The 17,216-nt window shown below is 36.9% G+C and overlaps 1 protein-coding gene across 2 annotated transcripts in view; it reads right to left on the minus strand.

The window, feature by feature from the left end:
* Window positions 1–17,216, minus strand: part of FGGY (FGGY carbohydrate kinase domain containing) — a 499,331-nt gene that overhangs the window by 416,665 nt on the left and 65,450 nt on the right. The gene's annotated exons all lie outside the window — the stretch shown is intronic.

A 17,216-nucleotide genomic window follows, 5' to 3' on the forward strand; every position in this document is an offset into this window, starting at 1 on the left:
AGGCTATTTTCAAAACAAAGTTAATGCTCATGAGTAACTCAACTTTTGAAAAGAAGTTTAGGAAATCTCCTAATATAGCTTTGTCTGGATACTGAATATCTGAAGGTAAATGAACCTGCCAAAATAATGAACTGAGAGCCGTCACAAAATTGAAATCTTATGGATATAGTGGCAATAACATAACATTTGATTTGAAATGTACATATCACACAGTTAAGAAATCACTTAGGAGAAAGCCACTACAAATATTCCTTTGTGACAATTTACTTTGCTTTTGAGAATAATATTTAAAACTCATCAAAGAGCCACTGAGGAGAGAAACCTAATAAAGGTGATGAATGTGGTGAAGGGTTTGTTCAGAGGTAGCCCATCAATAGAAACTCTATAATTATAATTAGTGTTGAAGCCGTTTCAAATGTTGCTCAAATGTTTATAGATATAAATTATTCCATACAGAGAAGTCTTAAAATTATGAGGAGTATTTTAACCCAGGATTTGTGCAGAGAACAGTATATATTAACCTTATAAAAATTCACTAAGGGGAAAGGTTTTACTCAGAGCTTAAACTTTAATGATTATCAGAGTTCAAAGGTCTAGCAACCGTATAAATGTGATCAGTGTTGGAGAGGACTCAGGTTATGATCACATATTTATAGACATCAGAGAGTCTTCTCCTTGGAGAAAACCAATATATAGAATGAATGTTGCAAATATTAATTCCCAGAACTACCTCCATACTCATAAGAAGGCTCATGTAGGAGAAAAAGAAAACACTATGAACAGTGTGGGAGTGAATTCAAATGTTTTTATAGATATCAGAGAATCCACACAGGGGAGAAATTCCATAAAAGTGATGAATGTGGCAAAAGCTTCATTCATAGAGTTAGCCGCTACGTTCATCAGTGACTCCACACGGGAGAGATCTTACAAACGTAAGCAGTGTGGCAAAGAATTTGTTCAGAAAACAAACTTCAATGTTAATCGGAGAGTTCAAGCAATGGAGAAACCCCATAAATCAATGAATTTGACAAAGGGTTCATTCAGAGTACAAACCTTAGCATTCATAAATAAGTCCACTCGGGAGAAAAATCCCACACATGTGATTAGTGTTGGAGAATATCCTTCAAAGGTTCCAATTCGAACCAGATAGAACATATGTGACAATAGCTTCATATTGCAAATAGACCCCAATGTTCATAAGAAAATCACCCCTGAGAAATAAGTCAAGTGAAAAAGGATTTTTTGTTGTTCTTTTTCCTCAAAGGGTGGAGGGATGTGTTCCACACCTCTGAGAAACCTGTTAAATGTAATATTGTTAGGAAAAGTCTTATTCCTAGCTCCAAAGTTAGATGTTGTTCAGAAAGCATATGTGAGAATGAGATGATAGGTGACCTAAAAAGCCTTGTCTCTGGTGACAATTTTATCTCCTTATAATTTTAGATTGTGCATTTCTAGTTGTTGCACTTTCCTTATTGGTCTTTGATTGGAGTACCTTTTTTTTTTTTTTTTTTTTTGGATCCTTCATATTCCAATATTTCCCTTCACATTTTACATCTCTGCGTGCTGGGAAAATCACAGACAAATGACCAAGTTCATTGCCCTAAATTGGGAGCTACCTCATGGAGGGAGTATGAGATCTAGTTTTCTATCTATATTAAATATAATCTTCTAAAAAAAATGCAAGACTACATCTCTTGCTAAGCTGCTGTTTTAGTCTTTGTTCTGTCCCCCTCTCCAGCTATGAACAAAATAAGCTACTATTTGCACCGCTCTTTGCAAGTCTGAAAGCACTACATACCTGCCAGCTACCATCATCATCATCATCACCATAACCACCCTCACCCCCCCATCATCATCATCACTTGTTTCATTTATTCCATTCTATTTAGTTCACCTCAATTAACCTGTACCAGCATCTCCCCCCCAACTAAAGCCTTTCCACTATTTCACTCCCAATTGCTTCTGATTTCACTGACCCATATGATCTGTCTAAAGAGAAAAACAGCCTGGATTATTTCTTTAGTTATCAGAATGATCTATGTTAAATTTGTCTGTGTTTTGCGTCTCATTATTTATATCACCCTTTCAATGAGAAGGCACTCTATGTAGCAATCAGAAGACATCTATTAAGTAGCAGCTGTGTGCCAGACACTGTGCTAAGTGCTGGGAATATGAAGATAAAAGGGAAATAGCTTTCTAAGGGAGGGCACTGGTGGCTGGGGAGGTCACAGATAGCTTTTGTGTGGAAGGAGATGCTGCCGTTCAGTTTTAAGGGGAACCAGGGAGTCCTTCAGGAAGCAGAGAGGGGGGAGCATATTCTAGGAACAGAACACAGTCAGTTCAAGGGCACCGTACCTAGAAAGTTTAACCTTACCAATCATTACTCTCCCCCTACCCCTTTCATTCATCTCTAAGTATTTTCTCCTTAGCTTTTCCAACCCTTCCTGCCACCACACGGAGGCTTTCTCAATTATGAAAATGGGACAATCCAAGTCCTTTCTGTTCTGTGCTTCTGATGAGAAGTCAAGGCTAGAAAGCTCTTTATTTTTCAGGACTATGACAGTCCCCCCAACTCAATGGCTGGTAAAATGCAAACTTCCTTGTCTGGCCTTTAAAGTCCATCCTGATGGGACTCCAAACTACCCTTCTCTCTAGCACGATTTCATCTTTCTGTATACTCTCTCCCTCTGTTCTTGCACTGACCTTAAGCAAACCAGACCATCTGCCATGTCCAAGCTTTTACAGAAGCTATCTCCGCCCCTGAAGTGAGCCCACCTAGGCTCCCTTAACCCCTAACATCTTTGGTTGAATTCAGGTGCTGCTTCTTCCCTCCCTGATTTCCTGAAATGACACTGTATTTATAGTGTATCTATTTTATTCTCAAGTATCAGTACATGTATTATTTCCTCAGAGTAGCAAGTAAGCTCCTTGTGGGCAGGGGCTGTTTTATTACTGTCTTTGTCTCCCAGGACCAAGCACAGGAGATGCAACAACTTAACGCTCGCTCAATTAAACTTGAAACAACTTTGTGGAAGAATTACTTTTTGAGTAGGTGCTTTCTGAGCATCCTTTCACCTCTCAGTCCTTAGAAATGATGAAACACTCATGTTCTAACTCCAGCTCTCATCTCCGACAGAGAGACAGATGATAGATGGGTATGAATAGATAGACGTACATATGGATGTGCATGTATATCTTCATAGCTATATATGTACATTCACACACATATATTAATATATATATTGAGAAAGAGAGACAAAGAGAACACAGAATTTTATTCAGTTATTTTTCAGTTGTTTCTGACTCTTTATAACCCCATTTTGGGTTTTCTTGGCAAAGATACTAGAGAGATCTGCCACTTCTCAAGGTCATTTTACTGATAAGGAAACTAAATAGGGTTAAGTGACTTGGCCAGGATCACACAGCTAGGAAATGTCTGAGGCCAGAGGAATTCAGCTTTCTCCCCTTCCTTCCCTTCCTTCTCCCCATCCCTCTCCCTCCCCCTCTCCCTCTCCCTCTCTCCCTTTTCTCCTCCCTTTTCCTTTCCCTTCCCCCCCCCTGTCTCTCTCTCTCTCTCTCTCTCTCTCTCACACACACACACACACACACACACACACACATATAACACACACACATAGTGACAGAGATAGATATATGGGTGTCTGCCTTTAGACCACCTAGGTAGATGTAGTAGAGAGTGCTGGCTCTAAATTCAGGAAGATTCATCTTCATGAGTTCCAATCAGACTTCAGATACTTGCTAGCTGTGTAATCCTGGGCAAGTCACTTAATCCTGTTGACCCTACTTTCTTCATCTATAAAATGAACTGGAGAAAGGAAATAGCAAATCACCTCAGTACTTTTGCCTAAGAAAACTCTAAATGGGGTCCCAAAATACAAACATATTTATAAATATACATTATTGTTATGAGGATCAAATAATATTATAGGTTAACTTATATATACTAAATACAGTGACTAGCCCATACTAAGTGCTACAGAACTGTTAGTTGCTATCATTATTCTGTTATTATAAGAAGTGATGCTTGCTGCATGATTTGGGGAAAACTGCTTTGCTTTTTGGATTTTTTCATTGTTAAAATGATGGTTATATGTCACCTAATGTGCTCCAACCATCTCTGAAAAGCACCATATAAACCTCAACCATTGTGGGGTCTTTGTCTTACCTGTGAATTTTAGGACCAAAATTCCCAACTCCCAACATTCAATATACATTTTTGAAGTACTTCCTCCAGGGGTCCTCAAACTATGGCCCGCAGGCCAGATGTGGCAACTGAGGACAATTACCCCCTTCACCCAGGGCTATGAAGTTTCTTTATTTAAAGGCCCACAAAACAAAGTTTTTGTTTTTACTATAGTCCGGCCCTCCAACAGTCTGAGGGACAGTAAACTAGCCCCCTATTTAAAAAGTTTGAGGACCCCTGCTAGGCCATGGTCAAGTAAGAGTAACCTAAACTCGAGGTCTGCTTCTATCAATCAATTGTACAAGTATTTATTACCCAGTTACATGGCCAGACACTGGGCTTAGTGGCTGCTAGACTTTAGACGGGTTCCCCATCTTTCTCTAGTGAACCAAAGTTGCCCCAGTTTAAATAAGTAGCTTGGACAAGATGTGCTGTAAAACCTATAAGCTAATAACTCTTGGGGCCTGTAAAGTTTACTTGGGGAATTGGCAGGAGAAAAAACCTCTACCTGAACTAGAAAAGGAAGTATTTTCACTCTTTAAGGAAAACAAAAGGTTACTCACTGTTAAGGAAAGATGACACTCTTCTCTAACCAAACTTTGAAGGTTTTAGGCTACCCTGGTGCAACCACTTTTCTGGGGATTTCAGTTTTCCCTTTTATCCAGCAGAGGGATTGGAATAAATGACCTGTGGCGTCTCATCTGACTTCAGATCTCAGATCTTTGAATGAGGGTGGGGAAAGGTACAGAGGAATAGAGGCAAAGGTCAATCAATACATACAGTTGAGATTGAACTCTTGGTAGTGATGCATGTGTGTGTGCACACGTACATAAGTTAAATAACCAATTGCCATGACAGTTGTACTGTCTTATCCCGGTAGGAAAGAAAGTTCTTGTTTCTCCCAAAATCTTTAAGAGGTTTCAGGAGGATTTTATCGATGGAAAAATGAATTAACCAATTAAAGATGGCATGGCATGCTAAGGTATCTGGATGCCAAGCAGAGATTAGTTGAGGGGCCTGGCTCAGAGCATTGCTTTTGTAACCAGCTGGTTACCAGCAGAGTGGTACCCTGGGTGGTACCAAGCACTCAGTGTTAATGGCTGGATCTCAGCTGAAATCTGGTGCGATTGAATTACAATTAAAATGAGCACAACTAAGGGCTTGATGTGCCAGATAGGAAGTGGAGGGGAAGAGGGAGGTGCACCTCAGAGGAGAAAAACAATAATCTAAGAGAAAAGGGGAGGCACCCAGAAGAAAGGGAAAACCCAGGAAAGTGCATGTAGAACAGGGAAGAGAAAGAAGAGGAGGATTCCTTACAGGATGCTGCTGCCAAGAAAACCATTTTCAAAAGCTCAAAGCAATCTGAAATCTGATCTGATTAGCCTTGATTCTGTCTCACTAGAATAATAAAAAGGGAAAAAAAGTGGCCCCTAGTATTTCAGGCACTATTTTCCAGGGCCTTTCCCAGACTACTTGGGCTCAGCAGCCTATTCCTCCTCCCCACAAAACATCAAATTTGAATAGGCATTTTAGCATGAATAATGCCAGCTGACTTTCTTCCACCCAGGGAGAATTTATTGGTATTACACACGCAAGGTTATATTCTTCTCCCTTGATCCTGAGAAGGGGAAATGGAAACGTTTTCCTTGTGCTTTTCTCTTTAGGACTTGGTTAGAAATTTGCTCCAGTCATAACTACTGACTGACACATTATAAGATGGGCGGTTTAGACTGAAGAGATTACCTAGTCCAAACCTTCCTTTTAATAGATAACAATAGGAAACATTTACATAGAACTTATTATGTGCCAGACACTATGTTAAGTGCTTTACAATTATTAGCTCATTTGAGCCTTATTCCAATGGTAAGATGTAGGTGTTATTATTCCCATTTTGCAATGGAGTAAACTGAGGCAAGAGAGATTAAGTGACTTGCCCTTAATTATACAGCTAATAATTGTTTGAGGATGGATTTGAAGTCAGGTTCTCCTAACTCCAGCCCTGAGCTTTTTCTACTGCACTACTTAGCATGAGGGCAAAAGAAGTTGTAGCATTTCCAAGGTCAGGGTTCCATTTGCCACATCATGATTTGATTTTGAATTCAAAGTCTTTCCCACTATAGAACAGGGCCTCTGGTATCTATGAACCATTGGAGGGAGATATAAGAAAATGATGTCAGTATCTCTCTATTCTACCCAACTCAGCCTCCCTCAAATTTGAAAGCAGCGATTGTCCATGTCAGAGTTGTGATCACCCAGAAGTGAAAGTTACCTACGGGGATTTGATCTCTTAGATAATTTAGGAGAGATAAAGAAAGCATCTAATGGTCCTTGAAGAGTGCAGGTCCCCTGAACCAGAGGAACAACATTCTCAGACACAGAAATGATTAGCATCGGGGATGAGCAGATGACAGTGATATTTGAAAAACTGTGGGAAAATCAAGTTAAGTCAGGCCTGCATTAAGTCAGGGCAACTCTTGTTTTGATCTCTGAAGAAGGAAAAGGAATAGAGTTTGCAAATTTGAGTTTGTTTTCATTTCTCAGAGAAATCTAGAGAATTATTAAAGAGACAATCAATGAAGAAGTAAGTGATCACAAAGAGCAAGCATGGCTTCATCAGGAACAATTCGTTCCAGACCAACCACGTTTCCTTTTCTGACAGATCAACTAAATAAATAGAGAAGGTGGTTGCTGTTGGGATAATTTATCTGAATGCACAATTGGACCCAGAGAATGGATATTAATGATTCAGTGTCAGCTCTGAAAGACATCTCCAGTGGAATAACTAGGATGTATGCTTAGTCTGAGATCACTTAGCTTTCCATCATATGATTTCACTTCCACTCTTATTTCCAATGACTTGAGGAAAGGCTTTAATTATATGTTTCTCACATTTGCAAATGGCAAAAAGCTGTAATACATGTCCAATACACTAGAAGGCAGTGTGAAAAAAATCTTGCCAGGCAAGAGCATGAAACTAAATCAAAAAAAGATTTATTAGAAATCAATGTAAAATCTCACACCTGTGTCCAAAAAATCAATTTCCCAAGCATAGAGTAGGGCTGACAGGCTTATAAAGAGTAGGGATAACATAAATGGGTATGTTACAGATTATGCAAAGATCTGGACAATGATTGAAATACAAACTCAATATGAATCACCTCCATGATATGGGAGATCAAAGAAACCTGTGATTTCATTGCTATGGTTTACTTTCAAGTGAGGAAAGTCCCTCTATTAATGCAGATTAGCATTTTCTCTACAACTGATTATTGGAGAGTGGACTATAGTACTAAGATATTACAGGGCTTACACAGCAGCACACAGGTGGGATGTGTTAGAGATGAGACCTGAACCCATGTCTTCTTGGCTTGCAAGTCATTTATCAGATCTTAAGCTATGTTAATAGGTCACATTGTATGTATAACACAAAGGATGAGCAGATAAGAGTAGCATTCTTATGTATTCTCCTAAATTGTGCAGATTGTACTCCTGGGATCATGGGGCTCCTTAGAGGAGCTAAATATTCATCACCAGACTTATGCTTTCAGTCAAACTGTGCCTTTGAAAGCTTCCTTTTTACTTTACTGAGTTAGCTAAAGATATTGGTCCCAAGAGCCCACTATTTCCTGTCTCAACCTGGTAGAAGGATGTTAGTTATGCAAACTCCCCACCAGGAAGAATCAACAAGTACCCCAAAGAACACACCTGATCACCAAGCAAAGGAAGACCCAGTTCCCCTTTTTTCACTCTATATGTCACAGCACTTCCTGATTTTCTTCACATCCCAGTTAAAATCCCATCTTTTACTTCTATTGATAATCCCCAATGGATCCTTTCTATCACCTAATCTGTACATAATTGCTTATGTGCTGTCTCTACCCACCCCGCACCCCCATTAGACTGGGAACTCATTGAGATCAAGTGGGATTTGCCTTTCTTAGTATCTTCAGCTCCTGTACCCTTAACATAGTAGTCACAATAAACACTGGCTAATGGCCTGGTGGTTGGTTTACAAGCCCTTGAAATAAGACTGGATATGTGCATCATTATTTGAACTGTTTGGACTGGCCAGACTGGGTGTAAATACCACTACAACAAACAGAAAAGTGGATGATTTCAGAGTATTTTACCTAGCATCTATAAAATATTTATATCTATTTTTCTAATACCCTTTTTTCTATAAATAATTTTACAATACCTTTCCATTCAAACAACATCATTAATAACTACAGCATTTAATCAAAAACATCAAACACCACGACGAGCGGTGAAAACGCTCAAATTGTCCTTTCAACAGATCGCCAAGTTTTAATCTCAGCCTTCTGTCATCTGGAACTCACCCTGCTCCAGTATTTAATCTGAATGCCATTGTCTTTTAATCTTGATCTCCACTTACAATTCTGCAGAAATTACACAATCTCTGTTTATTCCCAAAGCATCTTTTTTTACTCATTACTCCTTTTGATTCTCAGCAACTGTGATTGTACATTTTATCTTCATTTTATCTATTTTTTTTGTTCGTTTGTTTTTTATTCTCAATTTAAAGTAATTTGATTCAACACTACTGCTTAATCATGTGCTATGTGGTAGACACAGTGTTTGGTTACTGGAAATAGAAAGACAAAACTAATCCATATTTTATTATTTATTCAAATCAGAGGGAGTCTTTAAGCATACAGGCAACTAAATGTAAAAGATTTTAAAGTATTTTGGGGAGAACTTGAGATTGACTGAGAGAATAGTAACAACTAGGGAGGAAATCAAAGATTCATGTAGATAGTATCTCATGCACTGAGCCAAGGCAAATAAGAAAGCACTAGATTTGGAGGCAGCAAAGCTATGTTTACTTCTGTGTTCTGCTACTTACTACCTAAGTGATCTTAGGCAAGTCATTTCAAGTCTCTTGGGCTTGCTTTAAAAAGGAGAATTTAGGCAAGGTGACTTCCAAGCTCTTTCTTTGATCATATGGATATGGAGATTCCTTCAATAAATCAATCAAAAAACATTTAAGTATCTACCATTGGCAGGTACCACATAAGCACTGGGGAGGCAAAAAGAGGCAGTCCCTGCCCTTAAGGAGTTTACAATACAATAAGGAGATGACAAGCAAATATATAGAATGCAAGCTATAGGCAGGATACAGAAATAATTAACTGAGGGAAAGCACTGGAATTAACTCACCAAAGCAGTGATAGTGAAAAGTTAAGTGATTTCAAGGTTGTTCAATTAATAAATGGCAGAAAAGAAACCAGAACATGGACTCTTGGGTTCCATTCAAGATTGTTTTTTGTTTTAACCTTCAATATTCTATACTTTCCCTTAACAATAACAACTACTATGATTCCTAAAACTGGATCCCATGATTTTCAATGTAAAAAACCTGTTTAACAGGCTGGTGAAAAAAAAAAATGTTCTTTCCTGAGATTTACAGCTTGAAGGGTACTTAGTTACCATCTAGTCCAACTTGCTTGTCCAACTAAGTAAAGATGTGAACAGGTATGTGAATTAGGAATAAGTAAGATTTGAGTTTGAATTTTGTCTCAAATATTTGCCAGCCGTGTGACCCTGAGTAAGTCACTTAATCTGTTTGCCTCAGTTTCTTCTTCTGTAAAATGAGGACAACTTTAGCATCAGCCTCAAGAGGCTGTTGTGAGGATCAAGTTAAAGCACTGTACAAATACCAGTTATTTTGGTTTTAAAGATGATAAACTGTAGCCAGAGAGATGAATTGCTTTTCCCCACAATCAGACATTTAGGAAGCAGTAGTATTGGAATCTGAGCTTTTACCTGAACACAGTTCTGAAGAATGAGGACCTTGGATTCTAATCCCACCTCTGATGCTTATTGCTTATTTGGTGGTGGGCAAGATGAGTTTAACCTCAATTGCCTCAGTTTCCTTATCTCTTCTAGAAAAGGAATGCACTTGAGATTCTCTGAGTTCTAGTTCTAGTTCTAGACTTGGGATTTTAAAGTCAGTGTTCTTCCAATCATGACCTGGTTAATTATTGTTAAATACTGTAATAATACAATAATTATTGTTATTGTAGAACAAAAGTCCAATGATCATGGTGATGAGTAAACATTTATACAATATTCTAAATTTGAAAACAACAGAATACCTGTTAATTTTGGCTTTCAAAAATGTGTAGGGTATTATGGGTTTGACTGTTATTTGACACATGAAGAGAGGGAAATTCAGAGAGAAGATTGTTTATCGAGTTCACATGGCTATTAAGGATTTGAACCCAGTACACTAAGCCCAGTCCCGTCACAGGCGACTTGAACCCAGTTTTTCCTACTTGCAAAACTACCACATCATACCTTACTATTTACTTTTACCCTTAATTTTTCCTTCCCAGTCACTTCAAGTGGGATGGCTTGGTGAAAGCGTCAAACCAATCATTCTACTCCTCCAGGGTTGAAACAAAGAGATAGTTAAAAAAAAAAAAAAAACTATCATGAGCAACAGCTGCCTCTGGGAACAAGCAGAAGTCCCTGAGGACCCGAGTCCAAAGATAACTTCATGGCAGGTACAATTGAGCATGATGGATGGAGAGCACAGGGAAGCAAGGATGTGCTATCTCCCCTCCAACAGCCCCTGCCAATGAAATCTCATACCCTCTTCTACTCCCTGGAGAGCAACAAGCTGTAGCCCACAGAAGGTGATTGGCAGAAGGGGCCTGGGGTAAATAGCATGCTTGTTCCTGGCTTCTCGTTCTGACTAACGGTGATGACCTTCACACACATCAGCTTTCACTATTCGCCATTTGTTTCCTACAAATAGTTATGGCCATATTTATCTTTTAACACAAAATTCCCCTCCCAGTTTGAGTTGTGCCTTCCCAATTCTCTAATTATGAACCATGACTACAAGGATGACAGGATCCCAGGTTTGTGAATTCCCAGTGAATGGAGGTAAGAATAACAACTCTTGTGATTTCCTCTGAGACTCAAAACCCAGCTCACATAGAGATAGAAACTCACCCATGGAGCAGTTGTAAGTATGCAGTGGATGTAAATTTTAGAGATAGCTGAGGGATATAGCCCAAGCTTGAGTCACAGCATATGCCATTTGTTGGAAAGTAGTGGGGATTTCCAAATGCATGCCTCAAGAATCACAAGATTCATTAAAGGATTCACAAGAAGCTTCCAAGAAGTCATGGAGAATGGGTTAGACTGGACAATGTCAAGAAAAGAATTCATTTTACTTTCCCAGTACTTCCTTCCACAATTATTAATGTTCTTCCCCTGATCCTGCCAAAATCAGTTCTATATATTTTGCATTTACTTATTTATGTGCATAATATTACAGACTTAAAGAAAAAAGGATCTTAGAAGAGAAGAGAAAAGAAAAGAAAAGAAACATTCTGTAAATACCTGCCAGGCATTTGCTAAGCACTTTACAAATGTTATCTCATTGCATCCTCACCACAACCCTGGGAGGTATTATTATCCCCCTTTTACAGATAAGGAAATTGAGGCAGATAAGAGTTAAATGATTTACTCAGGGTCACACAGCTAAGTATCTAAGGTCAAATCTGAACTCACATTTTTCATTTGTTTGAATGTTTGGGGTTTTTTTTAGTTTTAACTTAGTTGATATTTTATTTTTGCCAAGTTTCATGTAAAAAAAAAAATATCTTTTAACATTTGCTTTTAAAACTTTCCAAATTCTCTCCCCTTCCTCCCTCCTCATCCCCTTTCATCGAGAAGGCAAGCACTTCAATATAGGTTATTCGATGTCGTCATGAAAAACATTTCCATGTTAATCATGTTGTAAAAGAAAACAGAAAAAGAAACCAAAAAAAGAAAGTTTAAAAAGTATGCTTTAATATTTATTCAGACATCATCAGTTCTTTCTCTGAGCATAGATGGCATTGTTCATTAAAAATCCTTCAAAATTATCTTGGATTATTTTATTACTGAGAACAACTGTCATTCACAGCTGAACATCTTAAAATATTGCTGTTATTGTTATATATTACATTTCACTTTGTATCATCTCACAGAAGTCTTCAGAAGATTTTCTGAGAGTATCCTACTCAATTTTTTTTTCATAATACAATAGTGTGCCATCATAATTGAATACCAAAATTTGTTCAGTCATTCCCAATTGAGGGGCATTCATCCCTTCAGTTTCCAGTTCTTTATCATCAGGAAAAAAAAAAAAAACTGTTATGAATATTTTTGTGTATATAGGTCCTTTTCCTTTTTTTTTTTTTTTTTTTTTTGAATCTGTTTTGGAATACAGACCTACTAGTAAATAATGCTAAACCAAAGGGCACACATATTTCAATAGCTCTTTGATCATAATTCCAAATTGCTCTACAGAATGGTTGAATCCGTCTACAAGTCCACCAACAATGCATTAACGTCTCATTTTTCCCCACATCTCCTCCAACATTTGTCATTTTCCTTTTCTGTCCTATTAATCAACTTAATATGTATGAGATAGTATCTGGAATGATTTTAATTTGCATTTTTCTGATCAATAGTGAGTTAGAGCATTTTTTCACATGCTATACATACCTTTGATTATTTCATCTGAAAACTGTTCATACTTTGACAATTTATCAATTATAATAATTGGGGAATACTTTTTTTAAAAATAATTTTGGCTCCATTTTCTATATATTTGAAAAATGAGGTCTTATCAGAGAAACTTGCTTCAATTTTTTTTTTCAGTTACGATTGCTAAATGAATTTCCCTCCACCTTATCTCTCCATCTCTATTACTCTATTTTCTTTTTCCTACCATCCTGTCCTTCCTCAAAAGTGTTTTGGTTCTAACTATCCACTTCTCCAGTCTCTCCTCCCTTCTATTACTCCCCTTGTCTTATCCCTTTCTCCTCCTACTCTCCTGTAGGTTAAGAGATTTCTATTCCCACCTGAGGGTGTATGTGATTCTCTATTGGAACCAATTCTGATGATAGTCAGGTTCACTCACTCCCCCTGATCTCCCCTATATTGTTGTCTACCATTTTCTTGGCTCTTTACATATATATATATATGATAAATATAAATAATAAAATTACATACATATGATAAATATAAATAATAAAATTATATATGAGATAAATATAAATAAAATTATATATAACATGTTATATATAATTTTATTACTTATATTATTTAATTAAATATAATTTATATTTTCTCTTTTATATGAGAAAATTTACCACATTCTACCTCTCCCTTTCTCCCATTCTCCTAGTACATTCCCTTATCATTGCTTAATTTTTATTTTAGATATCATTATTTCATACAAATTATGAAAGGATGATATCTAAAATAAAAATTCTCTCCCCCCTCCCTCTCTCTCCCCCTTCCTTTCTCTTTCCCCCTCTCTCTTCCCACTTCTCTCTCTCCCCTACCCTTCTCTCTATTTCTCCATTATGTGTGTATCTGTCTGTCTCTTCCACTTTGTGTATGTGTGTATTCCTTCTAACTGCCCTCACAATCAGAAAGTTCTTATGAGTCACCAATGTCATCCTCCCATTTAGAAATATAAACACTTTAGCCTTATTAAATGCCTAAGTGCCTTAAGATTTCGCTTTTCTGTTTACCTTTTTATGATTCCCTTGTGTCTTGCATTTAAAAGTCAATTTTTCTGTTCAGCTCTGCTCTTTTCATCAAGAATGCTTGCAAAGTCCTCTATTTCTAGAATATTTTTCCCCTCAAGGATTATACTCAGTTTTACTGGCTAGGCAGTTCTTGGTTGTAATCCTAGCTCCTTTGCCCTCCAGAATATCATATCCCAAGCGCTCTGATCCTTTAATATAGAAGCTGCTAAATCTTTTATAATTCTGACTGTGGCTCCATGATATTTGATTTTTTTTCCCCTGGCTACTTCTATATGTTCTCCTTTGACCTGGGAACTCTAGAATTTAACTATAATATTCCTAGGCGTTTTCATTTTCAGATCTCTTTTAAGAGGTGATTGGTATATTCTTTCAAATTTCAATTTTACATCTGGTTCTAGAATATCAGGACAATTTTCCATTACAATTTCCATTACAATTAGGCTCTTTTTTTGATCATGACTTTCAGATAGTCCAGTAATTTTTAAAATTATCTCTCATTGATCTATTTTCTAGACCAATTATCTTTCCAATGAGGTATTTTACATTGTCTTCTATATTTTTATATTCTTTTGAATTTGTTATATTATTTCTTGATTTCTTATAAAATCATTAACTTCCATTTACTCAATTCTAATTTTAAGGCATTATTTTTTTTCAGTGAGCTTTTGTACCTCCTTTTCCAATTAGCTGATTCCACTTTTTAAAGAGTTTTTTTTTTCTTTAGTGAATTTTTGTGCATTATTTTTACCATGTGGCTAATTCTGCTTTTTAAGGCATTCAGGAGAATTGACTGTTTATATGGTTTACCATTTAGTCCAGACTATTTTTTAAAGTGTTGTTTTCTTCAGTATTTTTTTCTGCTTCCTTGATGAAGTGGTGGACTCTTTTTTTCACAATTTTCTTGCATCATTCTCAGTTTTTCCACAATTTTCTTGCATCACTCTCAGTTCTCCTCCCAACTTTTCCTCTACCTTTTTTACTTGATTTTCAAAATCCTTTTTGAATTCTCTCATGGCCTCAGATCAATGCATATTTTTTCTTGAAGGCTTTGAGTGTAGGAGCTTTGACTTTGCTATATTGTGAATGTGTCTTTTGATCTTCCTAATCACAATAATAACTTGTGAAGGTCAGAATTTTTTCTGTAGTTTGCCCATTTTCCCAGGCTATTTCTTGACTTTCAACTATTTGTTAAAGTTGGTCTCTGCTTCCAGGGTGGAAGGTGTATTGTCCCAAGTTTCAGAGGTTTTGTGCAGCTGTTTTCAAAGCTACTTCTGAGGATCTATAAGTTTTAAGCTCTTTCAAGATAGTATAATCTAAGGAGAAGTGTGTTCACTTCTCTTGACCTGTGTTCTAATCTGTGAATGACCACAAACACTTTTTTCTCTCCTGGAATTATGACAAAAGTCCCTGTTCCACTATATGTACAAGTTCTGTTGTGCTGGTATTCCTTCTTGCCCTGGGACTACCACTTAAGACAGTGACTCTGATCCCAGTATGGGCAAAGCAACAGATATCTTTATTGTCAACACCACCTAGCATAATCTTTCTCATTTGACAGTTAAGGAAATTGAGTCCCAGGGAAATTAACCAACTTGTGTGAATGGATCCAACCATTCTGGAGATCAGTTTGGAACTGTGCCCAAAGAGTTATCAAACTGAAACCCTTTTGATCCAACGGTGTCTCTACTGGGCTTGTGTCCCAAAGAGATCTTAAAGGAGGGAAAGGGACACCCATATAGGCAAAAATGTTTGTGGCAGCCCTTTCTGTAGTGGCAAGAAATTGGAAACTGAGTGGATGCTCATCAGTTGGGAATGGCTAGGTAAATTGTGGTATATAAATGTTATGGAATATTATTGTTCTGTAAGAAATGATCAGGATGATTTCAGCGAGGCATGGAGAGACAGGAACTGATGCTGAGTGAAATGAGCAGAACCAGGAGTTCACTATACATGACAATAGCAAGATTATGCAATGATCAATTCTGATGGACATGGCTCTTTTTAACAATGAGATAATTCAGGCCAGTTCCAATGGTCTGATGATGGAGAGAGCCATCTCCCCCCAGAGAGAAGGGACCAAGTGTGGATCACAACATAGTATTTTCACTTTTTTATTGTGTTTTCTTTCTCATTTTTTCCCCTTTTGATCCAATTTTTTTGTGCAGCATGATAAATGTGGAAATATGTATAGAAGAATTGCACATGTTTAACATATATGGGATTACTTGCCATCTAGGGAAGGGGGTTGGGGGAAGGAAGGGAGAGAAAAATTTGGAACACAAGGTTTTGTGAGGGTGAATGTTGAAAATTATCTATGCATATGTTTTAAAAATAAAAAGCTTTAACCAAAAAATAATTAAACAACTTACTGAAGATCAAAGTAATAAGATAAAAAGTTATGATAATTTAAAAAATAAATAAATAAGGATTTTTTCTTAAAAGTAAGAAGTAAGAAAACTATGACCTGATCACAAGTCGGCTGCTACAAAAGTAATACTTTTTCTGCTGCACTAAGTTGACTCCTAACATGTTGCTTTCTCCTCTTAGAATGGAAATTCCATAAGATCAAGGTTCCTTCATTTTTGTTTTTGTATCCCACTCACTAAGCACAGTTATATATAACATAATAGAAATGATATAATGATTCTATAATGTAAAATTACATTATATATATATTAGTGATATTATAGTAATACACCTATAATTATATAATGTATATGCATGATATATATATATATATATATAAACTTATATAACATACATTAACATGATTATATAATATGAAATATATGTAATGTTAATATACTATATATACATACATACATACAATTTTATATATATATATATATATATATATATGAATAAGGGGGGTTTTCAGTACCAGATCTATGGTATAATGTCAATATTTTGACACTTTGGGTAAAGAAATTCCCCTCATCAGCACCTAGTTTACATTTTATAATTTTAGAGAGTTGTGTGAGAGAGTAAGAGATTAAATGCCTTTTCCAAGGCCACATGACCAGTAGGTGTTCAAGTCAGGAAATGAATCCAGCACTTCGTGACTCCCAGGCTGATTCTCTATACATTAACCATTAAGCTATGCTTTCTCTTCTGTACTTAAAACAAATACCTCTTGAATTTAATTGAGTTGAATCGTAAGCTCCTTATGGGTGAAACAAGAGCCCTGGAGAACCACTGGCTCTAAGAACCCATAACTCTTGCTTCTATAGGAGCCTAGGGTAAATTCTACAATAATTCCTTCACATGCCTATTCCTCTCTATAAGTAAAATTCTATTTCTCTTTTGATTCCAAAGGTCGATGGAGGAATGTTTTCTTCTTTCAAATCAAAACAGCTGGAAAGACCCCCCTTTGCTGAGCTGGAGTCAGTCACATCTGGGGCTGGCCTCTGCCTGCATCTCACTCCTAA

This window comes from Sarcophilus harrisii, chromosome 4 (genome assembly GCF_902635505.1).
Source record: "Sarcophilus harrisii chromosome 4, mSarHar1.11, whole genome shotgun sequence".
Lineage (NCBI taxonomy): Eukaryota > Metazoa > Chordata > Mammalia > Dasyuromorphia > Dasyuridae > Sarcophilus > Sarcophilus harrisii.